This window comes from Lepisosteus oculatus, chromosome 14 (genome assembly GCF_040954835.1).
Source record: "Lepisosteus oculatus isolate fLepOcu1 chromosome 14, fLepOcu1.hap2, whole genome shotgun sequence".
Lineage (NCBI taxonomy): Eukaryota > Metazoa > Chordata > Actinopteri > Semionotiformes > Lepisosteidae > Lepisosteus > Lepisosteus oculatus.
This window is the reverse complement of record NC_090709.1, coordinates 47021059-47046251: the sequence shown is the minus strand read 5'-3', so window position 1 is coordinate 47046251 and position 25193 is coordinate 47021059. Positions and strand designations below refer to the sequence as shown.

Sequence of the window (25193 nt, the reverse complement as noted above, 5' to 3'; positions counted from 1 at the left end):
GCAACTACTGAGACAGTTAACATTAAACACGTGAAATGCGAGATGTTGTGATTTTTTTTCCGCTTAAGGCTTCTATCATTTCTACTCTAACGAGAAAGACTTCTTTATTAGAAGTGAGATTTTAACAAACGTCTCCAGGGTTAACTGCGACCTGAACGCAACGCCTTAGACCACCAGCCATCTGGCCTGTGGTACTTAGAGCAGTGCTCAATAAAAATGATCAAAAACCGAAAGCGCTTCTTATGCGGATCAGTATATTCCGATACCACTGGTTCTGCAGAAGAAATAAGAAAAGCCGAACTCAAAGCACTGTGTTGCCATTACGGGTACTCTGCAGCTGCTTTAAGATCTACTCACACCGTGTTGCCATTAAGGCTACCTAGTTAAAAAAAAAACTTATCGTCATCTTTTTGAACGTGATTATTAGACATCCGTTAAATCTCAACCGAGGTTTCTTGAGAGATCGTTCAGCGAGCGAGTATTAAAAAACTACGTCGCTTCCAACCTCTGCTGTCACTGTAAACTCGGACATGATGTTCTGCAGATGTGCAGTGTGCCTTTCCTCTTGTCGTATTCAAGAGTACTCACTGTGTGAGCTCCTCACTGCGTGTTCTGTACTCTACTGTGATTTAATTTAGATGATTACGTGGAGTAGAGTGACAAGATCTACTTGAACATTTTCGGTTTGTGAAATGAAACACTAAATACACTACTGTAAATACAAGTAATGGACATTTAAAATAACCACAGTACACCTAGAAGAGTGAAAGATAAAATACTATTTAGAATGACATTCACAGACTTAAGAACAGCACAACCGCCCGTACAGGGACTTGAATCCTAGGCCCTCAGATTAAAAGACTGATGTTCTACCGACTGAGCTATCTGGGCTCTGAAAGAAAGTCAACACTGTCGGGATCCTCGCACGTGTCTCTTGTTCCGAAGAGTAGTCATACTTTACCTGTCTGGAATGACCACTGACAGACTTTATCATGAAGCGACGGCACCACTCCCAGTAGAATGAGTGAGAAATACAGCATGACATGGGTAGTAAAGGGGCTCCCACAATCCATCTTTCCTCACATTACTGATTTTTTTCAATAGCATTTGGACCTTTTTTCACATTCAGATTTTTTTCACAGTTAATAAAATCTTTTAATCAACAACATTAAAAAGAAAACAAATGGAACATTTTTTGGAACAATAATTAAAACAATCTTTCAATGCCTTGGTTGTATACGTGTGCACACCCTTTATAAAGGGAGTTGCAACAGTGCTGAAATTTAAAGAGCATTTCTGTAGAGAAAACAGCCTTGATGTTAAGCTTAGGGAGCCTGTCTTTTAGAAATTCTATTTCTTAACACCCTGCACAGCCTCCCGACAGACTAACGAATATTTTTGGGAGAAATTGGCTCACACACCGGAAGACACTAACGTTTATTTACGTTAGAGTATGTGAATAACAGTTTAACCAAAAAAGTCTGTAATTGTGATTTTGTTAAAATTCAATAAATCGTCTATCATCAGTAAGTAATTATTAAGAAATTGTTTTATTTCATAAACTATAAGACAAATTAGAGAGTTTATAGGTCATAAACGTCGCTTATGTTCTTTTAACTCTAGCGTTCAGGATCCAAACCCAGGTGCGGACGGTTGTGTTTATTGAATCTCTTGTAATCATCAAAAGTCGATGTGTAGTCCTTCAGTACTTTCTCGAGTTGTGCCATGGATATTTTATACGATCAATACTTGTCATGCTCTTTTGTATTTTCATTAACAAACGGAGTTCAAAGTTCAAAGTGTGTTTATGGCTGTGCTTCACATCTACACGAGAGCACTCGTAACAGTACAGGACACGCAGTGAGGAGTTCGTGAAGCTTTCAGTTTAGTGCGGAGTTCAGAAGGAGGATTCGCTCGCTGAATCCTAAAGGTGTTTTCTGCAACAGCCACGGCAAGTGTGAAGTAATCTCTGGATTTCCTGAATTTGAACTAAATGATTAGTTCAAATAATTTAGGATTTAACAGAACTAAATGAGGTACATTTAAAACAGCAGCGCAATTCTGCAGCACGTCGAGTGTGCCTGCATTTAGTTGTGTAAACCTGGCTCTCTCTGAACACAAGCAAAGAGTTCTCACTCAACAGAAGATTGCGATGTGAGTACTGTAATATAAAGCACCTGGAGATGACAGGGATTGAACCAGGGACCTCATACGTGCGAAGCATGCGCTCTACCACTGAGCTACATCCCCGATGAAAAACGCAAGGGAACAGACTTGTCCAGATGCTCACTGATCACAATCCACCACTCACGAAGAATGCCTGCAGTTTCCCACTTTCGCGTTTCCTCTACTACAGAGTAAATGCATGGGAATGAAGAAATAAGAAAGGAAAAATAATCGCATTGAAGCTTCAAGAGACTGGGCACAAATTAATCTATGATTTTTGTATCCAGTCACACGTGCGACGGTGGTTAATTCCCAGACGGGGGAGTGCTTTTTTCTACCTCATTACTCGACTGTCTTTCAATTCTGTTTTATTTGAAAGCTTTTTGCATCTTTTAAGTGCTCTTGATTAAACTATGCATAGAAAAACAGCACTACTGATTATTTTCATGGACCGATGCACACTTGTTCTGTACAACTCGAGTGATAAAGCCCTGTCTGCAAATATTGTAGAAGAAAATAAAAGGGTGAAACAACGCCCCAACCACAGGAATGGTAACAGGAAGGATCGTGTTCTTATTTGATAAGTCCTTTTGAGATGTCTTGTCAATGCACACAGGCGTTAGAGCTGAATAATTTACTTTTAGTGGTGTTTTTAAACAAAGATGGAACATGTTATTTCTATACCAGGAAGAAAGGAGCAGACTTTAACTTTAAGAGGCAAAAACGACACCTTATCAAAGCTAATATTAATTAAAATGACATCACAACAAAAGAGTGGAGCCTTGAGTGAATAAAATTAGATTTCATTGGACGTCTGTGTCTCCATAACTTTATAGGTGAGAGAGAGGATTGTGATAATTTGCAGGTGCTTCTCGGAACTGCGTTGGTGGTACAGGCGCCTTCCAAATAATTGAGTCGGGTTTGAATCCCAGCCTGTACAAACCCAAATCTTTTCAAGATAACTTGTGGTCCGCTAACACATCTTTTGAAACACTACAACAGGTAACACCCCGTGTGAAACATCATGAACATCTGATAAAGCCTGAGTTTTACATACTCTAACGTAAATAAACGTTAGTGTCTTCCGGTGTGTGAGCCAATTTCTCCAAAAAAATATTTGTTAGTCTGCCGGGAGGCTGTGCAAGGTGTCAAGAAATAGAATTTCTAAAAGACAGGCTCCCTAAGCTTAACATCGAGGCAGAAAAAATGCTGTTTTCTCTACAGAAATGCTCTTTACATTTCAGCACTGTTGCAACTCCCTTTATAAAGCGTGTGCACACATATACAACCAAGGCATTGAAAGCTTTTTTTTAATTATTGTTCCAAAAAATGTTCCATTTGTTTTCTTTTTAATGTTGTTGATTAAAAGATTTTGTTAAATGTGAAAAAAATCTGAATGTGAAAAAAGGTCAAAATGCTATTGAAAAAAATCAGTAATGTGAGGAAAGATGGATTGTGGGAGCCCCTTAACTACCCATGTCGTGCTGTATTTCTCACTCATTCTACTGGGAGTGGTGCCGTCGCTTCTGGATAAAGTCTGTCAGTGGTCATTCCAGACGGGTCAGGTATGACTGCTCTTCGGCACAAGAGACACGTGACTTCCGAGGATCCCGACAGTGTTGGCTTTCTTGCAGAGCCCGGATAGTTCAGTCGGTAGAGCATCAGACTTTTAATCTGAGGGCCCAGGGTTCAAGTCCCTGTTCGGGCGGCTGTGCCGTTTTTAATTCTATTGTGAATGTCATTCTAAATAGTCTTTTATCTTTCACTCTTCTAGCTTTACTGTGGTTATTTTAAATGTCCATTACTCGTCATTACAGTAGTGTATTTAGTGTTTCATTTCACAAACCGAAAATGTTCAAGTAGATCTTGTCACTCTACTCCACGTAATCATCTAAATTAAATCACAGTAGAGTACAGAACACGCAGTGAGGAGCTCACACAGTGAGTACTCTTGAATACGACAAGAGGAAAGGCACACTGCACATCTGCAGAACATCACGTCCGAGTTTACAGTGACAGCAGAGGTTGGAAGCGACGTAGTTTTTTATTACTCGCTCGCTGAACGATCTCTCAAGAAACCTCGGTGGAGATTTAACGGGTGTCCAATAATCACGTTCAAAAAGGTGACGATAAGTTTTTTTTTAACTAGGTAGCCTTAATGGCAACACGGTGTGAGTAGATCTTAAAACAGCTGCAGACAGAGTACCCGTAATGGCAACACAGTGCTTTGAGTTCGGCTTTTCTTATTTCTTCGGTAGAACCAGTGGTATCGGAATATACTGATCCGGATAAGAAGCGCTTTCGGTTTCTGATCATTTTTATTGAGCGCTGCTCTAAATACCACAGGCAAGATGGCTGGTGGTCTTAGGCGTTGCGTTCAGGTCGCAGTTAACCCTGGAGACGTTTGTTAAAATCTCACTTCTAATAAAGAGGTCTTTCTCGTTAGAGTAGAAACGATAGAAGCCTTAAGCGGGAAAAAAATCACAACATCTCGCATTTCACGTGTTTAATGTTAACTGTCTCAGTGGTTGCCTCGGTGATTGATGGCTCTTCTCCCTCGCAGGGTGATGGCACACTTCTTCAGAGAGGGAGTCTCCCACGCACGGCTTTTCTTTATCAAGAGCTGAGACAACAGAAACAGACTTCCAACTGACATGAATTACTTTTTGAGCGTTTATGACCGTCTTTAAAAGCTGAGGGCAGGTGAAAAAGTCTTTGGAAATGAGGAAATGACTGCTGACAGTAAACAGAGCTGACGCTCAGCTGCAGACAAGCGCTCCTCTTTAGTATAGTGCTGAGTACTCTCGCTTGTTGAGCGGGAGACCGGGGTACGTTTCTGTGACAGATCGCTTGTTTAATTTTTTAACAACCTGAGTTCACTTAAAAAGTGTGTACTGTGTCCTACGTTTCGGACTAGTTACTGCGGTAGAATATGGAGATCATCTCCAGCTTTGAGCTCAACTGCAACAAGAAGTCCTGCTAAATGTAGTATAGTGAGTAGACATCGCGAGACAACAGAACGAGAGTAGAAGGCAGGTATATATGGTGTAAGGGTGTGATCTGTGTAGTTAATATAATAGTTAAAATAATATAAAAACGTCTCTTTATTAAGATACACAACATTTATGGCGAAGAGAGATGAGTGCTTGACGGATTCAAAGCTAGTAGAACACTGCAGATTTTAGTTCTCTTGCTGGTAGAAACGAACTTTTGAATTTTCGGACTTTTCGTTTAGCTTGCGCCATGGAAGATATGGCAGCCGTGCCGAGAAGCTTTGCTTATGCCCAGCTTGTTCCACCGCTTCTACTGAACCTCGGAGCACCGGATTTGTATAAGGAATACAAGATATGGATGGAGCCGTACAGTTTTTTTTTTAAAATAGCCAGTGGATCTACAGAAGCTGAGGATGCCGTGAGACATGCTACATTACTGCACTGTATCGGGGCTCCCGTGCAGCGGATTTTCGCCAACCTCCCTGGAGAAAAAGGTACATATGAACAGACTGTAGCTGCCTTAGACGCTTACACCGCGGAGAAATGTGGTTTTGGAACGGCATAAATTTAGGCAGAGAAGTCTCAGGACGAATCTGTTGATACTTTTGTGACTGCACTAAGAGGACTGGCTAAATCGTGTGACTTTGGAGTATTGGAAACTGACATGTTAAGATATCAACTTGTGGAAAAATGTGCACATAAGAGACTATAAATTGCTGCAGGAGGAAGGGCTGACTTTCGAAAGAGCTCTTACAGTCGCTAGAATTCATGAAGCAGCTCAAGCAGAATCAAGAATGCTTTCTGACCACGGTGACAAAGTGACACTGAACGGGGCGCTCGCTCAAACTTTACAAACAAAAGCCGAGCAGCAGGACGCAGTCATGCAAGAGATATAGAAGAACAGGGGACGGCTGACATTACATGTTACAGGTGCGGACTAACAATGCACAAAGCAGATGAATGCGGAGCGTGAACACCAAGATGTCTACACTGTAATAAAACAGGACATTATGCACACGTCTGCAGAACATCGTTTAAGGACAGCAACATCAGAGATTGGAAGCTAGGGTGTTTCAGGTCTGTGTTTTTATTATAGGTTCAAGAAAGTCTGAATACCTTTGCAAGAAGTATTTCAGAATCCCACTCAAATCCAGTACGAATGCCGCATAAATCTGCATTGTCCAATTAGTATACTGTTTGTCCTGAATCAAACACGCCTTATGAAGCATTTCTAAAACAGGAGAGCTCGTTAGGGAATGCGTCTTCCTGTAAAAATAAAATGACTTCAAGGGCACTATAAGCAGAGGTGTGAAAGCCTGCTCTACAGAAGCACTATAGCCAGAGATGCCAAAGAGGTCGAGATTTCACCACGAGAGAGAAAGCATCTCAGAAAACGCAGTTGTGGTCGTTTCCACGCGTTATAAAACCACTAGGTCAAACAACAAGAGCTGAAGTGCCGCTGTTGAGAGTAACGCGGCCGAGGGCTCTAAGGAGCTGGCTTAAACCTCCAGTGTCTTCAAGAGCATCTGTTGGAGTCGCACTGCTACAGCGTATCTCCTTGTTAAGTATCCCTTTTTTTGTTGTTGCTGCCTCCAGGCGGTGTAAACCAGATTCAGAAAAAAATAATTTGAACAACGTTATTCCCATGTTTACTTTAAGGCGCAGTGGCCAAGTTGCTGTTTCATTTGTCTCCGCTTTCCTTTAGTTTCAAAGTCTTCAAAAAACTCGCAATGTAAGAGTCTCAATAGTAAGAGAACATAACTGTCGCCAGTAATTAGTATTCTTGCATATCCTGCCTTGTTTTTTAGTCGACAAAGCTTGTCTCTCTTCACACCCATCTTCCGAATGATCGCCTCAGCATTGGGAAGGAACGTGCGCTTGGTACAGCCCCCCCACTCCATTGTCTGATCACAAATAGATCTGGTGAGCTGTCAGTCCAGGTTGGAAGTAACTAAAGCACTAAGAATCTGACTTAGGAACGAGAAGACCGTGTTTTTTTAAACAAGTAAATAAAATAATATAAAATAATATACTGCCTGCAAGACTAAGTCAAGTTCAAGTTCAAGTTTATTGTCATTATACTCATACGCAGGTATATGGTATAACGAAATGCTATTTAGCTAGCTCTCGGACATAAGTAGTACAAAGAAAAAAACACAACAACAATACAATTGTATAACAAAAGAAAGGCAGAGACAACAGCTGATGTGCAAAAAACAACAACAGGCAGTGTGCAAAACAACAAAAAGGTAACAGGTTATGTGCAAAAACATGCATCAAAAGAATGAAATAAAGGGATAGAAATGATGGGGAGTGAGCTTTTGACATGTATGGGAGAGGTAGATTTTCAATGTGTGTTATGGTTTTTGGTAAGAAAGAAGGCACTGTGAGGTTCAGATCATAGGTGAGAGGTGAGGAGAGAGTGAGAGAGGCTGGGAGTTTAATAGTTTGATAGTGCGGGGATAAAAACTGTTTCTGAGTCTTGTAGTCCGGACCCGAATGCTCTGGTACCGTTTTCCATGTCATGCTAAACGCCACAAATTGTGTTAGTCCAGTCGTATCTATCGTCCTAAAGTTACGAAAAATCGGATGCGACTGGTGCAATCAGCACCCATTTTTTCAGGATAGTCGAGCGGTTTAAAACAGCAAATTCACATCTTCGTGTCTTTTAAGCTTTGTGTTCACTCTCCAAATAGAGGCACGGGTTCAAATCCCACTCCCGACAGTCAGGCGTTTTACCCTGTCTTTTTTACCTGCCTTTACACTGTTTCAGTCTTGTTGTCTTGTTGTGCTCACTGACAATCACAGTACGAGGGAAACGGAGAAACTGCTTAGCAAAAACATAACAGACAGAAAAAAGCTTTGTAAACACGTGAATGTGATTAGCAGCAGTAAGGTATGCATTCAAATGTTTAAGGCTTATTTATAACAGCAGCAGAAGAAAGGTGCAGCACAATGCAATTTGTGAGAATTCGCGGGTTTTTATGCTGCTTGGACTTCTTTCAAGCCTATGAAGTGACCCCCGTTTTATTTTAATTTTCAAACTTCAGAACCGAATAACAAAGAGGTTTCATGTGTGACAGCATTCCGTTGCAAATACCGTTTCCACGATGTATTCAGCGACGGGAATGAAATATTTTAGTGCTGGCTCAAATGCGAGGAATTTCAGAAAAACCTGGAAAAGCAACGCTTGCAGTAAATGACAAATCTAAAGCGTGTAGTCAGCATGAACAGAACAACGCAATGCTCTGTAAAAACGATCTGAAGCCGCAATTACTCTTTTATCTCGGGCAGTTCATTCCGATACGATGTTTCCGCAGAATAAATTAAATGCCGAACTTGCCAAGCAAGTTTAATACTTGCTTGTGAGCCCTAGATAAATTGGCTGCTGCAATTTCAGCAAGCGGAGTTCTGCTCAGCTGTCTGTAGTACAAATTGCTGATTCCTTTTGTGAGGGCACGGGCAATCTTTCAACGATAAGGCTGACGTGCCTGTCGAAATTGTGTTTCCCTTTCACTGTGTTGTATTTGCCCTACCTGTACAACATCAATTGTGATGTCATCATTGCCCATTGGTTTGTCTTGTTGTCATTGTGTATTTTACATTACAGGAATTGAAAGTACTGAACTGAAGGTACTGAAGGTAGGAACTGAAAGTACAGACTGCTTTAATTATAAGGATTTTTTTTTCTGCTGTTCTCTTTCCTGATGTATTGGTATTTGAAGGCTATTGGGCAGCAAGGATTTATCTTCCTGAACTCTCTATATAAGATATGGGTCCATGATCATCTTAGTTTAGATGTACCTTTTAAAGGTGGTATTATTCTCCATTGTTCAGCCTTCAGACATACTTGGAAAGTTTTAGGCACAGACATAATCTTTCTTAATCCCCTTTTATCCTGAGGTGATGTCCCAGACGAGCTTGCCCCCTGGGAATATTCACTGTGCTCTTCAGGCTTTTTTTCTGATTCTACACAGATTTTTTCTCCTTCAAACATGTCACCACTGTCTGTGCTGCCGTGTGCAGCCCATGCATCTTCTGTATCTCCTGATGAACTCCTGAGCTCTGTGTTGCCTTCCAAACTATGTCCCTCACTTTGACTTGAAATATGGACTATAGATTGTGTACTGTCATCTGGTTTTGAATCCTTACCAATACTCACCTCCTTCTGCGCCCTAAGCACTTGGATTCTTACTTTTTTTCTATCTTCATGCCAAATCACTAATAACCATTTCTTGTTGCTGGAGCAATCCTCTCCAGGGACTCTGTTTGACAGTGATGACCACATATTGTCATGCCACCTAATTTTTTTTCTGTCTTAGAAAACTTCAGAAATTCTTTGATCTCACTCCCTACTCCACCAGCCCTTGACCACAGGTCTGGCATCCTACTCCTCTGTCCTCCTTTAACATGTGGTATTGCCAACAATCTGAAAAATAGGGAACACATCTGAATGAAGTGGAAACGTAATTGAAATTCAACTCCCAATGGATGTTAATAGTGTAGGAGTGCAACAGATGTACAAGCCATTAAATGTTCTTATTTCTGTGTTTAATTTTTGAGGGACCCTATATTTTGATATAGCATCAATCACAAAACAGCATTCTGTCACTGTCACGACCACCAGCCAGGGGAGATCAACTCACAAAAGAACTAACCAGTACCAGCAGCGGGTTAATAATAACATTTGTTAATCCACCAGCAAAGCACTGTTTTAACCATTCAAACCCGCTTCCCGCTACTCGGTATTGAGTCTTCTCTTTGAGAGCTCTACCTCGCGTTTACTCTGAATCTCGCTTACTGGTTACTGAACTCCCTTTTGCCTCTCGACCTTGGACCTTACCTTCTGTTTTGAATTGTTTGCTTCTCTCTGTACTTCCAGTATTTCGATCTACCTTTCACCTAACAATCTCGTTCTGGATTGTTCGCCTGTCTCAATAACTACTTGCTCCTGCATCTGCACAGGATCTGCATACCTTTTCACTGAGGATTTCTGACAGTCACAGCCACATAAAAAACTAGAAAAGAAGTATGTGTTTCTTAAAAAAAATACCCCAAATTGTTTTTGTTTTTTAAAAGTCAACATATCTGGGTTGTGTTTGCAAGATTTTTAAAAATTGCAAAGTTTGTGTGGGTATGATTGTAAAAAATCAAATCATAACTGAAGAAGGCTCCATGGTCAAAACATTGTGTTTTCTTCTTCTCTTTTCAGCATGGAATAAACCTATTACTTGTTCCTTGGAGATTACCATGTGCCAATACGATAAGATCACTGTATTGACCATATACAATTTCTTGCTTTAGAAATTCCTATTTTGCATATCCCAGCTTGCTCTCCTTGAGACACACATACAGGGAGAGAAGCTGGGGGTCAGAGCGCAGGGTCAGCCATTTATACAGCACCCCTGCAGCAGTTGGGGTTAAGGGCCTTGTTCAGGAGCCCAATGGAGTAGGATTCCTCTGCCGACCGTGGGATGTTAACCAGCAACCTTCCAGCCACAGGTGCAGATCCTTAGCCACAGAGCCGCCGCTCTGCCAAATGTGCCAATTCTTTAAAAGCAGTCCAAAAAAATGCAAATTTATTTTTAAAAATAGCTGTTGTACAGAACATCAGTGGCTATTGAAGAGTACATACAAGCACAGAGACAAGTTAATAAACTTGGAATCACTACTTACAGCTTCGGAAAGACTGAAGATATTGTTTCCGGTTGTTAAGGAACAAGTAATAGGTTTATTCCATGCTGAAAAAAAAGAAGAGAGAAAACAATGTTTCGGCCGTGGAGCCTCATTCAGGTGTGAGAGAGAGAAGGCAGTAGGCAAAGGTAATGTAGTGGGAGAACAAAGGCTGGGAGGGAGGAGGGGTGAGAGGCGGGAGCAGGGGACAGAAAGAGAGGCCAATCAAGAGGTGTGAAGTCAGAATAGGTGTTGAGAGGTGTGAAATGAAACTTCCAATGAATGGAGAAAATTTAGTAGAATAGTAGTCTTTCGTTTAGAGAAGGGGTAAGGTGTGATCCTAGCTGCAGGATATGTTTGGTTTTGGTATTCTTTCTAATGTATGAGTTCAGAAAACCATCTTTGAGAACACAGATGGAGAGATTAGAGTGGTCATGGCCATCAGAGGTGAAATGAGAAACAGTGGTTTTTGGAGAGATCTTTAATCTTCATAGCCCTGACATGTTCTCTGAAGCGGTCTCCAAGTCTCCTTCTTGTTTCTCCAATATAGAGAGAAACTGGGCATTTACGCAAGAGATACAGTAAATAAGATTGCTGGAGGTACAAGATGCCATCTGGGTGATCCAGAATTGTCCTGAGGGGCCTCGAATGAGTGTGGTGTTGGATGTGTACTTGCAGGCAATACAGCGAGCTCTGTTGCAAGGGAAAGTACCTGGTGTGGATGGTTGCTGAGGGCGGTCAAGGGAACAAGAACTGTGAACAAGAAGGTTGTGCAGATTAGGTGATTGGCGATATGAGATGATGGGGCGGTCAGAAAAGAGGGCCCCAACAGAGGGATCTTCCTGTAGGATGGAAAAGTTGTCGTTAACAGTCCTGGGGATAGGAAGTGTGTTAGGGAAGCACCAAAGGAATGCGGTTGTTATGGTGGGAGTTCCTGATTGGGTTGATGGTCCGAGGGGTGTTTTTGGCTCGGCAAGGGTCCTGTCAATAACACTGCTGGGGTATCCTCTGTTGATGAAAAAGGATTACATTTTGAGGGTTTGGTTCTGGAATTCGATGTCGTCGCTGCATATTTGTTGTAGCCGAAGGAACTGTGAAAAAGGGAGAGATTTTTAGTATGTTTGGGGTGAAATGAGCTATACAAGAGATAGCTGTGTGAATCCGTATGTTTGTAATAAACAGAAGTGGAGAGTCTGTGGTAGTTGATGTCCAGAAACTCAAGAGTAGTGGAAGATATGTTAACTATATATTTGAGGGACAGGTGGAAGTTGGTGAAATGGTGCAAGAAGCACTTAAGCTGATCGTTGGAGTATGTGGCGGCACTGACGCAGTCATCAATATATCGCTTGTAGAGGTCAGGGACATAGCCAGTGTAGGAAGTGAAGAAGCGTTCTTCTACCCAGCCAACAAAGATATTGGCATAGCTGGGTCCCATTCTGGTGCCCATGGCAACTCCACTCACCTGTTGGTAAAAAAGTTTTTGAAGGAGAATGCGTTCAGTGAGAGAAACAGTGTTTTTTGGTTGTAGTCCTTTAATTGATCTGCCACCAAAACATTAATCCTAAACAGTCAAACAAGTCCATGTGATAAAAACCCTTATGCTCTTTAATGTTTTTTTATGGATTGTGCATCTGCACTAATTTCCCCCCCTCCCTCTCATCAGCTTTTGGATGAGAGATTCTGACCACTGTATAAGATCAGAAGCAGTAGAAGAAACGGGCTTCTTTAATGCTTATTTAACACACTCCTAATGCAAACAACACATTAAGAGTACAACGGAAAGGTTGCACCAAATGGGATCAAGCAATTTAAAACATATGTTCAGGGTACAGGAAAATTGTTATGGAGATGAATGGTATTCATGAAACAAATAATGTTGCAAAAAACTTTGCCAAAAGTCACAACCCATTTAACATTCATCAGACAGGTTGAATCAGTTGGATATCTCTTAGGTTCAAAATGCACTCAACGGCTGTATAATGCAAGCTCAAGAGTCAAAAGAACAGTAGTGAACTACAGTTCTTACAATAATAAACAGCCATTTGATCTTGTGAACGATCTATCATACACCCTTGAAATGATGTTACAGATTTGGAAATTTGCACAGCTTGTAGTCTTTCTAACTCCATGAGACACACAGACAGGGAGAGAAGCTGGGGGTCAGAGCGGGTCAGCCACTGTGCTCTTGTGCCAAACAGGTCATACAAAGACTGCCATTCCTTATATCTTTCCCTGAACCTGTGCGTCACTTCCTCACCTTCCAGAAGCAAAATATCGAGCTTCCACACACCCTTCCCCACAGTAACAGCTGTTGGAATAGAAATTGTACATGACAGCAGACAATGGTCAGAGAAAAAAAAACAGGGGTTAGGCCTGCGGTCGTGCAAGTAAAATCACGTATCAAACAAAATGCGTGAGGCTTGGGTCCCATTAGACTAGTCCCATGTGAAACCTGCCCTCCCCTGACTATGAAGTTTGAAGCCATCTTTCAGTTTAAAATCTTTACATAATGTTTGCAATAATATTGATGATTTATCAAATGGGACCCGTCTCTCGCCCCTCATTCTGCCTTCTCTTTCTAAAAGAGAATTAAAATCCCCAGCTAAAACCACTGGTTCCCATCCCAATAAATATACTCAGTTCCTGAATTAGGACATATCTGTCATGTGAGCAATTCAGACAATATATATTTAAGAGTTTAAATTAGACATTCATGAAACCCAGATACACCACCAGTGCTCTCCCTGGTTTCACTACAAGGTGCTGACGTACCTCTACCATCTTATTTTTAATTAGAACAGCTATACCATCAGATTTATTTTCTTTGGACCCACTCCAGATTGATGGGCCCAATGTCCCCAGTTCTTCCATATCCTTATGGCAGTTTTTAAAGGGTAACCCACACTCCTGTAACAACACAATATCAGCATTTACCTTCCTCACAAATGATAGTATATTCCTTGCCCTTAACTTAGAGCGAATGCTTCTCACATTTATTGACACAATATTAAGAGCCATACTTAAAGTAGGACCAGGGGAGACTAAAAGCTCTGGCTACAATCATTCAGTAGGTGACACCTACCCAACAGGCCTCCCCCCCCACTTTTGCTTTAATTGTGTCCTCCTCCACCACCCCCACAATCCATAGGATATTTCACCACCTGCCCTCCTTGAGTCTCTGGTTCTAAAGCTTGGTCAGTAAGATCACATATATTGGAGACATCTAAACCCATGGGAGAACCTACCTGAGGACTCGGAAAATGATCTTCCCTCACTCTACTGCTTGGAGTTAAATCATTTTCTAAATCCAATGTCTCTTTTAGACTGCACCCTCTGTTCTGTACATTTCATTTGAGCACTTTCAGTCTCCACAGGTGGCAGGCTATTGGAAGAGATGCTACCAATCAATTCAGATTCCACCTCACTTTTTGCAACATCATCATTCTCTTTTACCTCCCCCTCATCCCCTTCACTCCATTCTGAACCCTCGCTCTCTTTTTCACCACTTTCTTCAACATCAACCACATCCAGTTCCTGATCCATAACCACTGCTCCAGCCCTAAATGCCTCTTCAAACTCTTCCCGTTTTTGCATTGGTCTTCCCAGTTTTGTTTTATTTGCAAAGGAATTTGGACAGTCTTTAAACACATGACCTTCACACTCACAGAGATTACATTTCCTCACGCAATTTCACAATTTCCTTGCACATACCACACACCACCTTTGTACAGGCATCCACAAAGTAACCCAGCTCCCCACATCTCCTGCACTGTTTTGGCTGCCCTTGGTAGAACACAAGGCCTCTATTTTCACCTAATCCAATCAAAGAAGGAATGTGTTTAAATCCACCATAACCATTTTTTGTCTTCATGCAATGAAACAGGTACTCTCCATGCACAGTTCCAGATGCCATTATCATCCAAGACTTTCTGAAGCTCACCTTTCACTAAACAATACTTAGACAACCATGTCACAACATCTTCCTTCATCACCATCTCATTAAACATGCGAACAATCACAGTCCTATTAATTAATAATAATTGCTTACACTTATATAGCGCTTTTCTGGACACTCCACTCAAAGCGCTTTACAGGTAATGGGGACTCCCCTCCACCACCACCAGTGTGCAGCATCCACCTGGATGATGTGATGGCAGCCATACTGCGCCAGAACGCTCACCACACATCAGCTTTCAGTGGGGAGGAGAGCAGAGTAATGTAGCCAATTCATAGAGGGGGATTATTAGGAGGCCATGATTGGTAAGGGCTAATGGGAAATTTGGCCAGGACGCCGGGGTTACACCCCTACTCTTTTCGAGAAACGCCCTGGGATTTTTAATGACCACAGCGAGTCAGGACCTCGGTTTTAAGTCTCATCCGAAGGACGGCGCCTGTTTACAGTATAGTTTCCCCGTCGCTATACTGGGGCATTAGGACCCACACAGACCACAGGGTGAGCACCCCCTGCTGGCCCCACTAACACCTCTTCCAGCAGCAACCTTGGTTTTTCCCAGGAGGTCTCCCATCCAGGTACTGACCAGGCTCACACCACATTAGAAAGATCCATCAGCTTCTGCCATTCAAACATTCTAATCAGGCCCACATCTTTTTTTCCTCCTCTATTTTCATCCAAAATTCTTCCAGTAACTTCACCGATTGAAACTAATGTCAAAACCAATTCCCTTCAGCAAAGTGATTAAGCATTTGACATCATTTGACTTTCTGTAACACCTTCCTTGAAAAGTCCAACCATGAAATATCACCCGAGTGAGCCGAAACCTCACCACCCTTATACACCAAACGTGCGCAAAAGTAACAGCACATGCCGACTCTACAGGCCCCCATGGCCGTTACAAATGTGTCAAAAGCAAACTAAACCTAAACCGAAACCTCATCTGTGCACCAAACCCACCAAAACCCAATTCCCTTAATCTTACACTTATACAAAAACTCCACTCTCGACTTCTGGGTTCAACCCTTTACATCTCGAACACTGGTTAGAGACTCAGTGTGTCCCAGGCTCAGCGGTTATATAGGACAGGACTCGGCGAGCTGCAGGTGAAACTCGTTGTTCTGCGCTCCCCGTGCGGAATGCGTGTCTCCTCCCTCCAGACTCATCAAACCGCCTTCATACTCTACAGCGGGAAAAAAAAACTCCCTTTACTGTCTTCATACAGTACATCCCTCTTAAATCCCAGAAACACAGAAACTCCGGGGCGTTTCTATGAGTCAGTACTGGGTTTCTCTGTTCGAGGTTACAAGCAGAAACAATAAAAGTGCTGAAAGCAGGAAGTTATTTCTGCTCGTAGGCATAAACATGTAAAAATTAATTTTCTGATTCCTCAAACCTAATAAAATCCATGTAAGTCTCCTTTTCGTCCCCAATGCATATAACTGAATATAAACCAGTCAAGTTCAGCTACTTTTCTGATGTATATGAATACACTAGTTCTGGCGCAGCTGTTACAACAAAGATACTTAAGATCTTTTTTTTCATATGAGCTCTTGCCGTTTTTAAATTGAATTTTTTTTCATTTCGGTAAATCACACGAAACACCAGCAACACTCATTGTAACCATCTGACCAATCACATTCCTGAATTTTAAACCCATTTAGTATTTATTTTTAACTTGTTTTATTTATTTTTTTAAAATTTTACACACCTGTTTTAAGCATTCTTGCCATTTTTAGCATATTGTAAGTGGATTTTTTCAAACATTTTATTTTTTAAATCATATCAACCCATTGTAACTTCCCATTGATAATTCCTGAGCTTTATAACTGTGTATTATTTCTTTTTACCTTGTTTTATTTTTTTTATTATTTTACAGAGCTTTTTAATATATTGTGAGCATTTTAGTGTCATTTTAAAATAGCACTATCAATGCTTCTGACTTTTAAACCTGTATTTATTCTGACATTATTCTCTCCACCTGCAGATGAGGGAGGTATTTGATTTTAAATTTGTTGATTTGGGGGGAAAATGTACATTCATTTCCTTGTATGTATCATCAGTGGGAAACTTTTTTTGGATGAATTGCATTTTTGGATGAATTGCAATCTTTACTTCAAGGCCTCCATGCTGATATAGAAATGACGGGAGATTTAAATGACACATTTGATAAATCAGACAGGAACAGCATAACATCTAAAATGGCAGAACCCTCTAAAGTACTGAAAAAATTCCGGCACATTCATAATAAATACAATTTATTTAATTTAAAGCATAAAATTTGCTTTAAAAAGAAAACCACAATTTGTACGATATCATATTTCAATATCGACATTCAGATGGAGGATTTGAATATCATTGAAGAGTATATCGATTTTGGGACAATGTTTGCATCTGAATAATCCTTCCTCCTGGAAAGAAGGAAAAAAAAGTTTTGAGTCTCAGTCTTCAGGATCCCCCCCAAAAAACGTGCAAATTTGTTTCCGATGTATTTTGGATAAAGATATAACTCTCATAGAAGATACATTTTATCAGTTGAATGCAGTCGATACTTTCGACTTTTTATACGATGATAGGACCTACATTTAGGGCTCAGTACTGATAACACTGCTGCTATTGATGGAGTAGAAATAAGTGATGTACTGGCAGTTTTTTTTCTGAGGCAAGAGGTCCTAGAACACCTCCTATAAAAATGTTAAGATTCAGAGCAAGAAATATTTTTCCACCTCACCTAATGCTATTGCATTAACGAGGCTGAAGTTGGCTTCTTATTCGCCAGCTGCTGCTTTGTGTTTTTCGTTCCATCTTAAATGCTACTGCTGTGATGTTATGTCGTCTTTCGCCTGTAGATGGCTCTCTACAGTCATTTTTAAAAATACTTATCCGGATGTATTATTGTACATTTCCTCAGTAAAGGGGAATATGTAAGTAGAGACTGTCCAAATTGCATTTTTGTATGAAACACATTTCAGAAACACAACTCACAATAAAACAAACTGGCATGTTATACCACGAGTAAATAAGACAAAGGCAAAACGTAAATTCACTGGCACTTCCTGCATATTTTCCACGACCTTGCCTTCTGATCATAAAAAGTCTCAAACTCTTGCATTTTACAAGAAATTTTAATATAGCAGTTTTAAATGGGACATTTAGAACATGGCATATGAGACTATATGGTTAACTGAGGATGAGCAGAGGGTGATCGAACCTACCTCCTGGTTATAAAAATGTCTAAAAATTCTGACACAGATGTGTGATAGACAATGGAAAAGACTATCAAAATCCTGAACTTCAGGACATTGTACTGTACCGTTTTTTTAAATACGACCCTCTGAACATGGCACGAGAGAATACATTGTCAAATGGTAAATGCAATGTTTGCTATATTTCTAGGGCCCTCCCTCCTGATTTTAAAATCATCTCATATTTCTGACATCAAGGTGTGAGACACAATATAACAGACTGTCAAAATCCTGAACTTCAGGACATTTTATGATACCATTTTAAAAATATGACCCTCTGAGCATGGCATGTGAGAAAATGGCATGTGAGAATGCATTGGGAAAAGGTGAATGCAATTTCTGCTGAATTGCTATTGCCCTCCCTCCTGATTACAAACTCGTCTCACAATTCTGAGACTGAGGTGTGAGACACAATGTAACAGACACTATTAAATTTTGAAGTACAAGAGATTATACTGTTACGTTTTTTTTTAATATTGACCCTCTGGCATGTGAGGACTTGTAGTCAACAAAGTAGCACACATTCTGCCAATTTGCTTTGTCCCTCCTTCCTCGATACCAAAACATCTTAGTATACCGACACTAAGGTAAATGTCTCTAAATCCAGAAGTTAAGTTGTCAAAGTATATTGGAGTCAACCGATACTGATCAGGTTCTGCTGCTGCTGAGCCCGCAGCCTTCACCATAAGGTCCAATTCCCCAAGCCTGTACCCTTCAGAAATTGCAGTATAGAATGAAAAAAATTCCAATAGATATTGGCCACTGTTGGCGATTTTCCTTTAAGAGAGATAGATAATACTTTATTAGTCCCGTAGGGAAACTGACAAATGATTCTCCAGAAATTTATCACTTTCACTTTCACTCCAGTGTATCACTTTCACTGAGACCGAGGAGTGTTAAGCTGTACATGAGTCTTTGTGGCTCGGTTGTTAACAAAAAGGGTGGTGGTTTGAGCCTTCCCAGGGACGCTATGAGCCTTTTAATGTACACACCCGTCTCACTTTACCTCCACGGCCGGTCTTGTACCGCAATCAAATACAGAGCCCGCAGGGGGCAGTAGGCTCGCAAATATAGCTCACTGTGTATATAATGAAGAAGCGGAGGTTAGTTTCTCATCTGCATGTTGCAGAGCCTTATGCAACTCACAACAACAGTTGGGGTTTGATCCCTGCACGGGCTATTAGTTGAAAGACCATTGTAAATGACGTGTAACAGATTTATCCAGCTGGCTTTTATGTTTCATACTTAATTGCTATCTTGAAACCAAAATAATTAGAAATATGGAACACAACTGTTGTTCCCCATGAAGGAAAGCTGTTTTACACTGACGTCACTCCTTTTTATTTAATCCAGATTTTAAAAACAACTCCGCCCTATCAAAGGAAAATGTTACACAAAAGTTGGAAAGCACACTCTGAATCCATCTGTATATTTGATTTCCGCAATCCGTTCAAGGCTGCCTATGTTAATCGTAAGTGTATAGATGAAACATTTAATATATTGTTCAGTTTAAATCAAAATGCTTTAATACTACAAGAGAGAAGTATAGTATGGAGGTTGCGACAAATGTGTGATTTCTTGGAAGAAAACTACTTTTCTTTGCGTTAAAAATTAATTCGAAACAATTGACACACAAACCCTTTGTCTTTTTTAAAGAGATTATATCTTTAAACAGATGTATAAAATGTGTTTTTTTTTACCTAGAGATTTTGGACAGGGGCGATGTATTACTAGTAGAGGCTGCTGACTAACACTGTACTGTCTGGAGATCAGCTCCATTTGCAATAAAAAAACATGCGTAACAAAGCTGGAGAGCAGCTGAACTTGTGCTCAGTAGTCAGTATGGTGCTGAGGGTTCAATACTGGCGTTGTTGTATTAGCACAAGCTGCACAGGCTCTGAATCAGACCATTTCAATTAGTCTGATCAGTGCAGGACAAGTTAATGTAGAATTATTGCTTTGTCTGTCTCTTGTTTGTATATAAATGGATGTCTCTGATAACTTAATGTTAGTTTTTATTTTAGTTTTAGTTTTACGATGTAGGTCATGCGTTGATATATGACATGTCTCATTCCTGATTCAGCTCATGCTCCATAGGAGAGAAGAGATTCCTCCTGTTTCTCGTACAACAATATCAGAACAGAAGCCCATGTCACCCATCTCTGATTCAAGATCGAGTTGCATCTTCAACATTTTGTTTTTGTTTCTGATCATAATTTTCTTTAGTTATGATCGATATTGAACTTTTTCTAAGTAAAACAAAACTAATCAAACATGCAGGCAGATTTTTGAAAAGTATTAGGAGTTGACAGGGCGCTCCTTCGGAATAGTCGTCAGAAAATGTGAGAAAAGGAAAGTTACATAAACTCTCACACACAGCATTAAAGACTGGAATCTGATCATAAAAAAACTAGCTGTCTCCCCGTCGGTAATCAAACCCCGGTTTCCCGCATGACAGGCAGGAACACAAACAACTTTACTAACTAGGAGCGCTTGCTAGCTATTAGGAGGCATTTACTCTTAAATATGTTACTGTTTTGGGTTTCGACTTTAATTTTCCCGATACCAGTTTTTTACAAAAGTAAAGGCACACGGTACATGTGTGGCACATCACGTCCGAGTTTAGTGACAACTACCTCAGAGATTGTAAGCTGGGTAGTTCAGACACTTTTTTTTAAAGGTTCAAGCAAACCCGAATACCTTTGTGTAATCGTTTTTCATAAAGTGTAATTGTATTATAGCATGTGCCCCTGACGATTTTCTTGATACGTTATATGTGCTCTTGTTTGTATTGTATGTAGTTTTGTTGTTCAAATAAAACATAAAGACACAACTTTCCGGACGCGGCTGCTGTAAAAATAAAATGACATCAAGGGTGCTGTACGCAGAGGTCTGAAACCTGCTCCACAGAAGATCTTTATCCAGAGGTGTTAAAGAAGTCGAGATCTCGCCATGAGAAGGGAAGCATCTCAGAAAAAGCAGGTGCAGTCGGTTCCACGGTCATAACGCCACTAAGTCGGGCGACAAGAGCAAAACCCACCCGGCTTCCTCCGGGCAAGTAATGAGACAAAGAAGCAACACGCAGCGGGTAGCGTGGCCGAGCGGTCTAAGGCGCTGGATTAAGGCTCCAGTCTCTTCGGGGGCGTGGGTTCGAATCCCACCGCTGCCAGGTGCTTCTGTCGAGACCCCCTTTCAGCTGGCTTCAGACGAAAGGGAGGGAACTGCTTCTTGGCAGACTCTCGAGAAACTAAGCAAAGTGTTTAAAGATACTTTCTCAGCTTGACATCAAGGCACAAAACAAAAACCTTCTTGCGTCCTCTCAACCCAAAAGCGCTTTGCCACTTTTTGCGTTATGCAGGGAACGACGTCTGCCCAGATCACTTTTGTGTCAATGCAAATCGTAGTATGCCCTCCGTTTTAATGTTGGCTGTGCTGGCGTGCTGCTTCTGTCTGTGAAACTTGAATGTTCTGCTTCTTCACACCAAATCATCGGCGGGGGTTGAGCTTGTTAAATCTTTGCGCATAGCGCTCCTTTGGAAGTACTTTGTCCAAGTTCAAAAGCGATCGTGGGATTTACTTCATGCGTGCCAAAAAGCATGCCTCGCACGACAGATTTAAATGGGGAATGGAGCCTGCTTCTTGCTGTTTTTCCTGTGGTTGCAGTTACAAAGTTGATCGTGCTTTCACATTCTGTTAACAGTATTCACTGGCTGAGCTTTATCAGTTGGATCGTAAAGGAATCTCTGCTTCGGTTCCAGAAAAGTCATCTGTGGTGTGTTTTTTTCCGTGCCCATGGCAGTCTTTTAAAGCTGGTAGTAGTGGCGGCGAAGTTAATTTTTTATCCTCTTTAAAAGAATAAGGACGGGCTGGGGCGAGCTCCATTTACCACTCTTTCAGCTAACCGCCGAACTCCCGAACTGATTACACTGCAGAGCCACAGGCGCCTCGCTTTTCTCCATTCTCTGGGTCAGGGTGAAAAAAAAACTTGCTGGTATTAGCTGGCCTGCTGGGAGCACCTCTTCTTCACTGATAAGCAAGATTTGTGTTTCATCTTTCTCAAGCTGTATAGATTTCTTTCAAAACAAGTTGTTCCAGAAAGGAAACGAACACTTGCATTCACCTGAATTAAAAGGCATGGGATTTGCCCGTAAGGATAAATTCTGTACAGTAAGACAGGAAGAAAGGCACCGCTGGGAATCGGACCCAGGATCTCCTGTTTACTAGACAGGCGCTTTAGCCAACTAAGCCACGGCGCCGGCAAAGTGCTGTCCTTTGACAGCCACATGGACACGTCTCAACTGCTCTGAGACATCTGCATTCGGTGTGCACCGAGCCTGCTCGCCTTGCAAGTTTCCTCATTTACATGCGATAGCTCCACCACTAAGAGAAAGGATGAGAAATGGCTTTTATCTGGCACTTTTCATGTCAGAGGATCTCAATCTGCTTTCCGTGTACAAGAGGATGTCCAACTCATGTAGCTAAAGACGTAGACGACAGTGCTCCACTGAAATCTTGATCTCACAACCCTCGGCATGACTCCGCTGTGTTCTGCTTTAGACAAAGGGGGGAAAAGACTTCTTTCATCACACGTTTTGCACTGTTTATGGTGTTTGCAGTGCTCTTTCTTAAATGAAAACCAGGAATCGGCACCATATGAGGTGAGACTAGATAATATTGGATCAAGTAGCCTCGCCATTCCATGCGTGACGTGTGCAAAGTGTAATTCCTGTCTTTATAGTGTGCTTGTTAGAGACTAAGCTGGCACCCAGAGCGCTTTAAATCCGGGAGTCAGCAGCCCAAGACAATAGAGCTTCCTTCGTCTATGTTTTTTGCGTGAAGGGGGAAACCATGCGTGTGCTGCAAACGATCTTAGTATCGAAGTGCCGTCCCACATAACCGATCCGAACAATCTGCTTTACAGAGGAGCACTGCCGGAGCTTATCGTTGGCAAACTGAAGACCAGGCTGACCTCTTCTGTGACTCTTGAACACTGAGTCTCAAGGTTGTGAATTCAAGCTCCACGCTGGCGGGAATTTCCATAGGTAATGATCACATTTTCTTGCATGCTAATCAAAAGAAATATTAAGAAACTTTTCCCGATACCAGTTTTTTACAAAAGTAAAGGCACACGGCACATGTGTGCCACATCACGTCAGAGTTTAGTGACAACTACCTCAGAGATTGTAAGCTGGGTAGTTTCAGATCAGATCACTTTTTGTATCAAAGGTTCAAGCAAACCCGAATACTTTTGCAAGAGACATTTCAGAATCCCAGTCAAATCCAGTACGATTGCTGGATCCTTTGAATTCGACTGAACTATAGCACAGATCTGCAGTCCACCATTAGAATACTGTGGGTGTGCTGTATAAGCCATACCGCCCAAAATAGTTCTAAAACAGGAGAAGCATCCTCGTTTAGGAATGTGGTATAAAGTGAAATGGTCTGGGAAGAGTCCTACGTTTGAACAGTTCAAAATAGACGTCAAGGGGTATTTACAGACTCTTTCGAAATGTAAGAACAAGCTGTGCGGACCTTATCTTTATTTACCTTGTGTAATCGTTTTTCATAAAGTGTAATTGTATTATAGCATGTGCCCCTGACGATTTTCTTGATACGTTATATGTGCTCTTGTTTGTATTGTATGTAGTTTTGTTGTTCAAATAAAACGTAAAAGACACAACTTTCCGGATGCGGCTGCTGTAAAAATAAAATGACATCAAGGGTGCTGTACGCAGAGGTCTGAAACCTGCTCCACAGAAGATCTTTATCCAGAGGTGTTAAAGAAGTCGAGATCTCGCCATGAGAGGGGAAGCATCTCAGAAAAAGCAGGTGCAGTCGGTTCCACGGTCATAACGCCACTAAGTCGGGCGACAAGAGCAAAACCCACCCGGCTTCCTCCGGGCAACTAATGAGACAAAGAGACAACACACAGCGGGTAGCGTGGCCGAGCGGTCTAAGGCGCTGGATTAAGGCTCCAGTCTCTACGGGGGCGTGGGTTCGAATCCCACTGCTGCCAGGTGCTTCTGTCAAGACCCCCTTTCAGCTGGCTTCAGACGAAAGGGAGGGAACTGCTTTTTGGCAGTCTCTCGAGAAACTAAGCAAAGTGTTTAAAGATACTTTCTCAGCTTGACATCAAGGCACAAAACAAAAACCTTCTTGCGTCCTCTCAACCCAAAAGTGCTTTGCCACTTTTTGCGTTATGCAGGGAACGACGTCTGCCCAGATCACTTTTGTGTCAATGCAAATCGTAGTGTGCCCTCCGTTTTAATGTTGGCTGTGCTGGCGTGCTGCTTCTGTCTGTGAAACTTGAATGTTCTGCTTCTTCACACCAAATCATCGGCGGGGGTTGAGCTTGTTAAATCTTTGCGCATAGCGCTCCTTTGGAAGTACTTTGTCCAAGTTCAAAAGCGATCGTGGGATTTACTTCATGCGTGCCAAAAAGCATGCCTCGCACGACAGATTTAAATGGGGAATGGAGCCTGCTTCTTGCTGTTTTTCCTGTGGTTGCAGTTACAAAGTTGATCGTGCTTTCACATTCTGTTAACAGTATTCACTGGCTGAGCTTTATCAGTTGGTTCGTAAAGGAATCTCTGCTTCGGTTCCAGAAAAGTCATCTGTGGTGTGTTTTTTTCCGTGCCCATGGCAGTCTTTTAAAGCTGGTAGTAGTGGCGGCGAAGTTAATTTTTTATCCTCTTTAAAAGAATAAGGACGGGCTGGGGCGAGCTCCATTTACCACTCTTTCAGCTAACCGCCGAACTCCCGAACTGATTACACTGCAGAGCCACAGGCGCCTCGCTTTTCTCCATTCTCTGGGTCAGGGTGAAAAAAAACTTGCTGGTATTAGCTGGCCTGCTGGGAGCACCTCTTCTTCACTGATAAGCAAGATTTGTGTTTCATCTTTCTCAAGCTGTATAGATTTCTTTCAAAACAAGTTGTTCCAGAAAGGAAACGAACACTTGCATTCCCCTGAATTAAAAGGCATGGGATTTGCCCGTAAGGATAAATTCTGTACAGTAAGACAGGAAGAAAGGCACCGCTGGGAATCGGACCCAGGATCTCCTGTTTACTAGACAGGCGCTTTAGCCAACTAAGCCACGGCGCCGGCAAAGTGCTGTCCTTTGACAGCCACATGGACACGTCTCAACTGCTCTGAGACATCTGCAT

General features: G+C 41.6%; 6 non-coding genes across 6 annotated transcripts; 3 read left to right on the top strand and 3 right to left on the bottom strand.

Moving 5' to 3' along the window:
- Positions 1–2178: 2178 nt before the first annotated feature.
- On the bottom strand, positions 2179–2250 carry trnaa-cgc (transfer RNA alanine (anticodon CGC)). The gene has a single exon. It is a non-coding gene; the product is annotated as a tRNA-Ala (tRNA).
- Positions 2251–3801: 1551 nt separating this feature from the next.
- trnak-uuu (transfer RNA lysine (anticodon UUU)) lies at positions 3802–3874 on the top strand. The gene has a single exon. It is a non-coding gene; the product is annotated as a tRNA-Lys (tRNA).
- Positions 3875–21116: 17242 nt separating this feature from the next.
- On the top strand, positions 21117–21198 carry trnal-aag (transfer RNA leucine (anticodon AAG)). Its single transcript has one exon. It is a non-coding gene; the product is annotated as a tRNA-Leu (tRNA).
- Positions 21199–22211: 1013 nt separating this feature from the next.
- trnat-agu (transfer RNA threonine (anticodon AGU)) lies at positions 22212–22285 on the bottom strand. The gene has a single exon. It is a non-coding gene; the product is annotated as a tRNA-Thr (tRNA).
- A 1678-nt stretch (positions 22286–23963) lies between these two features.
- On the top strand, positions 23964–24045 carry trnal-aag (transfer RNA leucine (anticodon AAG)). The gene has a single exon. It is a non-coding gene; the product is annotated as a tRNA-Leu (tRNA).
- A 1012-nt stretch (positions 24046–25057) lies between these two features.
- On the bottom strand, positions 25058–25131 carry trnat-agu (transfer RNA threonine (anticodon AGU)). Its single transcript has one exon. It is a non-coding gene; the product is annotated as a tRNA-Thr (tRNA).
- Positions 25132–25193: the final 62 nt, after the last annotated feature.